Source organism: Gigantopelta aegis, chromosome 2 (assembly GCF_016097555.1).
Source record: "Gigantopelta aegis isolate Gae_Host chromosome 2, Gae_host_genome, whole genome shotgun sequence".
NCBI classification, from domain to species: domain Eukaryota; kingdom Metazoa; phylum Mollusca; class Gastropoda; order Neomphalida; family Peltospiridae; genus Gigantopelta; species Gigantopelta aegis.
Window position 1 is genome coordinate 10,538,110 of NC_054700.1, and position 6,763 is coordinate 10,544,872.

The 6,763-nt window shown below is 40.3% G+C and overlaps 1 protein-coding gene across 2 annotated transcripts in view; it reads right to left on the reverse strand.

The window, feature by feature from the left end:
- The window catches only part of LOC121381102 (cAMP-dependent protein kinase type II regulatory subunit-like), a 43,314-nt gene extending 38,819 nt beyond the window's left edge, over positions 1-4,495 (reverse strand). For both annotated transcript variants that reach the window (XR_005959048.1, XM_041510221.1), the window contains exon 1: positions 4,449-4,495. The gene's annotated coding sequence lies outside the window, so the exon portion shown is untranslated. The remainder of the gene's footprint in view (positions 1-4,448) is intronic.
- Positions 4,496-6,763: the final 2,268 nt, after the last annotated feature.

The following is a 6,763-nucleotide window of genomic DNA, read 5'->3' on the forward strand; positions in this document are numbered from 1 at the left end:
ATGGGCGTTTTAAATACGCAATTACTGTGATCGCATATATTTATCTTTCAAAAACAACAAGAGGGAAAAAATCGAGAAAAACTAAATAAACAATAACAAACAAAAAAATCCAAAACACAAGACAAACCTACCCTAATTCATCACGCAAACCGATCTCCGTGCAGACGACATTTAAAGAGCCACAATCTACTCTGGGAAGTCAGATTTGTTTTTGTACCGTGTATTTTCCTCCACAATACGCGCGCGCTACCCTATTAGGCCCCTGACGGATTCCCCGGGCATTGAGGACAGTTGTTGACAGTTTTATAATCGTGACGTGAGTGATCGGAAATAGGAAGCAGATATCCGCTCAAGGAGAATGCATCCAGGGGAAGATACTCTGGCAAAGGACAGAGGTTTCGAGAAAGTCTCGCAAACTGAGCTATTTTTTTTTCCCCTTCGTGTTATCAAGGCTGGCTAGTCATTAAATGCAGATAACCTTACCGGTGTATAACAGCATATCCATGGTGTGGTAAACATGCGTGTATTAATTACGAGTTAATATTATATGGGTATGATACGACTTCTGTTTTTTGTAATGTTATAGCTCGAGTGTAAAAAATAGTATATAATATAGTGTAGGTTGCGTGCAATTACATATTTGTTAAGAAAATAAGACTAAAACAAACGAACGTGTTCGATATTATGTGCGAGTGTGTGTGTGGGAGGGTGGGGTTGGTGTGGGTGTGTGGGTGTGGTTGTGTGCGTGTGTACATGTAGATAGATAAGTATGTAGACTGGTGTCTGCCTATTCACGTCGCTGAAGAGGCAGTTCGCTCCCCCTCCACAACCCCTTCAGCACTCTCACCCACACCACAACTCCACTCTCAAATCCATGTCGTCAGCATTTGCTATTTGGTGAAGACCTAAGACGTCGTAATTGCAAGTCTTGGTCTAGAAGAGACAAGAAAGCCGCTACCACCGCACATGCTATTTTTATTAACAACTACTAGCAAGGGATCGTTTACATAAACACACCGACTCTACCCCATCGACCACACAGTACGCGGCGCAACATGTGAAATACCAGGCCTGGAGTACAGGCTATAACGAAAACTCCGTAACTAGTCTGAGCCACGTTTTACGAGGCGATCTATAGGTTGCACTATACCAATTAATTTCCGGCTGGGTCGAAGTTCGAGGTGCACCAAACTTTTGATAGAGAAGTTAACACCACAAGTCCTGTGATTGGTTATAAATGTGAGTGTGTTGGTTGTAAAAAAAATTAGTTTCATCTGGGCTAAAAATGTATACAATTTTATTTGATGTAGTACCACCATGTCAAGTAGCCTTGTGCTTGGAACATGTGTGGGGTACCTGTAAAAAAAAGTACTCAAATTTTGTGCGAAACTAGGGCTGTTGCAGAAACATCTGGTTATATCGAAAATGAGCCGTGAAAGGTACCATTTTCTGCAGTTAATACTTTGAGGTAGGGGTTGTAGTACTGGTATTTATGGGTCACAGTTTGGTTGATATATTGCATATAGTGTTTTTTAAACACAAACGTTAACATGGTCGCCTATGGGATTTGAATTGGTATAGTCCAACCTTAACGCTATTATCATAAGTGCATAAGGTAGTTATACACATAAAGGGGCGTTCTCATTTTGCGATTAGTTTGTTTTGTTTAACGACACCACTAGAGCACATTGATTTATTAATCATCGGCTATTGGATGTCAAACATATGGTTATTTTGACACAGTCATAGAGAGGAAACCCGCTACATTTTCCCATTAGTAGCAAGGGATCTTTTATATGCAACATCCCACAGACAGGATAGCACACGCCACGGATATACCAGTCGTGGTGCCCACCGACGGGGTCTGCGATTAAACTAACACAACCATATGCAATGATTGGCGGTTTGGAAGGATAGACAGTGATTGGCGGTATGGAAGAATAAACTGATGATTAGCGGTACGGATGGATATACGGAATACTGGCGGTATGGACGGATATACGGATGATTGACGGTATGCATAGATATATACGGATGATTGGCGGTATGCATGGATATACGGATGATTGGCGGTATGGATAGAAATACGGATGATTGGCGGTATGGATGGATTATACGGATGACTTGCGGTATGAATGGATATTCTAATGACTAGTGGTGTAGATGTATATACGGATGATTGGTGGTATGGATGAATATACGGATGATTGACGGTATGGAAGGATATACGGATAATTGGCGGTATGGAAGGATATACGGATGATTGCCGATATGGATGATTATTCGGATGACTGACGGTATGAATGGATATACTGATGACTAGTGGTGTGGATGGACATACGTATGATTGGCGGTATGGATTGAAATACGGATGATAGGCGGTATGGATTGGTTTACGGATGACTGACGGTAGGGTTGATATACGGATGGCTGGCGGTATGGATGGACATACAGATGATTGACGGTATAGATGGATATACGAAAGACTGGCGTTATAGATGGATATACAGATGATTAGTGGTATGGATGGCTATACGGATGATTGGCGGTGTGGAAGACTGGATGGATATACGGATGATTAGCGGATGAACAGCCGGCCGCACGGGAGTAGTGAACTACTAAAGAATGATATCAAGTCAAGACTTTCTGTTATTTCCTTTTCCCCTTCCGCTTGTAGTCCACTCAAGCGTAAACAGTGTCTGTGGCAGATGAAGACACAGATGAGCAACAGCGACTGAGCATAATTTTAATATATAACTCAGTCCCACAATCTACGTGCCAAGGTGTTCGTGACGCAAACCAATCGTGCCATTGTCAACAAACCACTTAACCACTGGAAGCAAGACATACTCCAAAGCAGTACCTTGAGGTCCGAGGGAAAAACACAAGTCCATCGAGACCAATCCATACTGTGACATATAGGACCTCAGGAAAGCGCTTTACCACTGAACTACATCCAGCCTATTCGTTGCCGTACGGAGAGAGGCGGGACGTAGTCCAGTGGTAAAGCGCTCGCTTGATGCACGATCCATCTAGGATAGATTCCCGTCGGTGGGCCCAATGGCTATTTCTCGTTCCGGTCAGTGCTCCACAATTGGTGTAACAAAGGCCGTGGTATGTACTATCCCGTCTGTGGGATGGTGCATATAAAAGATCTCTTGCTGCTAATCGAAAAGAGTAGCCCATGAAGTGGCGACAGAGGGCTTGCTCTCTCAATGTCTGTGTGGTCCTTAACCATATGTCTGACGCCATATAGCCGTAAACAAAATGTGTAGAGTGCGTCGTTAAATAAAACATTTCCTTTCTTCTACCTCTGAACTACATCCAGCCCATTAGTTAACGTACAGAAGGAAGGAAATGTTTTATTTAACGACGCACTCAACACATTTTATTTACGGCTATATGGCGTGAGACATATGGTTAAGGACCACACAGATATATAGAGAGGAAACCCGCTGTCGCCACTTCATGGGCTACTCTTTTCGATTAGCAGCAAGGGATCTTTTATATGCACCATCCTACAGACAGAATAGTACATACCACGGTTTTTGTTACACCATTTGTGGAGCACTGGTTGGAAAGAGAAATAGCCCAATAGAGCCACCGACGAGGATCGATCCTAAACCGACCGCGAATCAAGCGAGCGCTTTGCCACTGGCTACGTCCCGGCCGTTGGCGTACAGAGCGAATTGACCTACTTACCTATGGTTATTAAGCTGCAAGGTAGCCCATCTGTGGTCGGCAAAACATACATGCTATTGCTGACAGTGTCCCAGTTGGCAATAGCAAAAACCAAATCGGACCACATTACAATTGTCATTGACAATAAATCGATTTGGTTGCCATTAAGGATAAATCGATTTAATTACCAACGACGATAAATCATGTTTTGCTGCAACTGACGATACATCGAGTTTACTTGCCAGTGACCGTAAATCGATTACAACTCATTGGCAATACGTCGATTTAGGTGTATTTTTCAAATAATCGATTTACTTATAACTGGCTATACATCGATTTAATTACTAGTATCCACAATCATTTTACTAGCAGTTCGCAAATTAATTGTGAGAATCATTTATCTAATATCAATTAGCACCAAGTCATCTTGTTTGAAGGTCACGGGCGAAAAAAAAGATATCTGCATGCAGTTAACACATGATAGATTAGTCCCTTGAGATTTTTTAAAAGGACGTTCATCAGACACTATCTGAGGATGAAAAACAATAGATCCCAAAACAACACAGTTTCCCCGTCAATATCAATATGTGTGGTGTGTGCCACTGCGAAGAACGCTTTTATCGTATTTTGTACTACATTCTGTGTTTGCGAAAGCCTTGAGCTATAATAGTGTTCAGTCGTACAAGAAATGTTGTTAAATCAATTTGGTGGACATTTTACGTTAATTGTTTAATAGATTGAGTGGTTCTCGGTAAAATAGCACTTACCAGGGAAAAGGCCGGTGTGTTCATCTGATCACAAGCACAAACTGAAAAGAGAGAGAAAAACACCTCTGTATAGTAGTTATTTGTACTCAGTGTAAATAGCCTTAGGTAATTCGATATGTTATTCATTCATTCATTCATTTATTATTTTTTTCACTATTTCGTTCATACATTCATCTATCAATCCATCCATTTATCTATCCATCCAGTCAGTCAGTCAGTCAGTCATTTCTGTGCGTTTATTTTCCCATTCTTTCAATCATTTCTTCATCTATCCATCAATCCACCCATCCATCCATCCATCCATTCAGTCAGCCAGGCATTCATACATGCAGTCAGTCAGTCAGTCAGTCAGTCAGTCATACATTAAGTAAGTCAGTCAGTCAGTCAGTCAGTTATAGATTAGGTATGTCAGTCAGTCATACATTAAGTCAGTCAGTCAGTCAATTATAGATTCGGTCTGTCAGTCAGTCAGTTATACATTCAGTCAGTCAGTCAGTCAGTCAGTCAGTCATGCATTCAGTCAGTCAGTCAGTCAGTCATACATTCAGTCGGCCAATCAATAAGTCAGTCATTCATACATTCAGTCAGTCAGTCAGTCAGTTATAAAATGTCAGTCAGTCAGTCAGTAAATCGGTCATTCATACATTCAGTCAGTAAGTCAGTCAGTCATGCATGCAGTCAGTCAATAAGTCAGTCATCCATATAGTCATTCAGTCAGTCAGTGAGTGAGTCAATCATTTATACATTCAGTACGTCAGTCAGTCAGTCAGTCAGTCAGTCATTCATTCATTCATTCATTCATTCATTCATTCATTCATTCATTCATTCAGTCAATCAGTCAATCAGTCAGTCAGTCATCCATCAATCCATTCATTCATTCATTCATTCATTCATTCATTCATTCATTCATTCATTCAGTTAGTCAATCAGTCAATCAGTCAGTCAGTCATCCATCAATCCATTCATTCATTCATTCAGTTAGTCAATCAGTCAATCAGTCAGTCAGTCATCCATCAATCCATTCATTCATTCATTCATTCATTCAGTTAGTCAATCAGTCAGTCAGTCATCCATCAATCCATTCATTCATTCATTCATTCACTTTTTGTCTTTTTGATACGACTATCAACTAATTCCCATTTCTTAACACTTCAAAAACTAAAAATAACAACAACCAAACAATAAATACGTTGAGCATGTTCATGCAACATAACAATTAATCTTGAGAGCACTTATGAAAACAATTGTAGAGGCTACAGGCAGTATTTTGACTTCGTATCTTCTCTTTTAGTGTTAGCCCTATTAATGCTCGGCAAAAAAATAAAAAAAATAAACCCCGACCACATACATCAATGTCACATCAGGAATGATTAGCCATTCACAACATCATGCTCCGCGGCGGAAGCTATAAAGCGATTATTTAAGAAAAACAACCATACTAAAACTTAATGTCACCCAGACTTCCTCAAAGGGTCTTCATCCTTTGCGATAGTAAATCATTGCTTGACACACGGAGACAAAGTGCCGTCTGTGGTACAGCTTTATAACAGCTGTATTGTGTACACCTCTGTCCTCGGGCTACCAGATTTACGAGTTGATGCAGATTTAAATCACAATGACACAGTCTGAAATATTCTGTCTTTGTTTACTATTACACAACGAGGAAATAGTCGGTATATTTTTTTGTTCTTAAGGCTTATGATAGAAGTGATGTCGGCTATGTAGGGAATGGAAGAGGGATGTTGTTACTTCCAAATAAAAAAAATTAACTGGCGATAACGTCCTTTTGGATCAGGTCACGTCAGGTCATAGATTTTAACGTGCACATGCAGAACAAGCGGTTATACATGTAGGTTGCATAGTACCAAAGAAGAGAGTTCCGTGTCAAAGTTCAAATATTTCTGTGGGTGTCAAATATTTACGGAGTAAAAGCAGCTGTGGGTGTGATTGGTAGTAATATCTGACATTGATTATGTGTGCAAATACTATTATCCATTGACAATAAATAAATACACTTGTATTTGTTATACAGTTGTTATGCAGTATATACCAGAGGTTGAAACTAATGCGGGGTACCCCCAAAAATGGAACTGCAATTTTCAGCAAAATTGACGGTTGATATTAAAAGCATTAATTAAATCTCTTAAATGGTATGTGACCCCCATTTTTTGCAGGTAGATTAGATGTGAGGTGCCACACATTTTATTGCTGTACTTCCTGGGTGTGTTGATACACTGCTTATATCAGTTTTATTATCGGTAATAGGAACTGATTTGGTCTATTAGAACCTATAGCACACGCCTGTCATGGGCGCA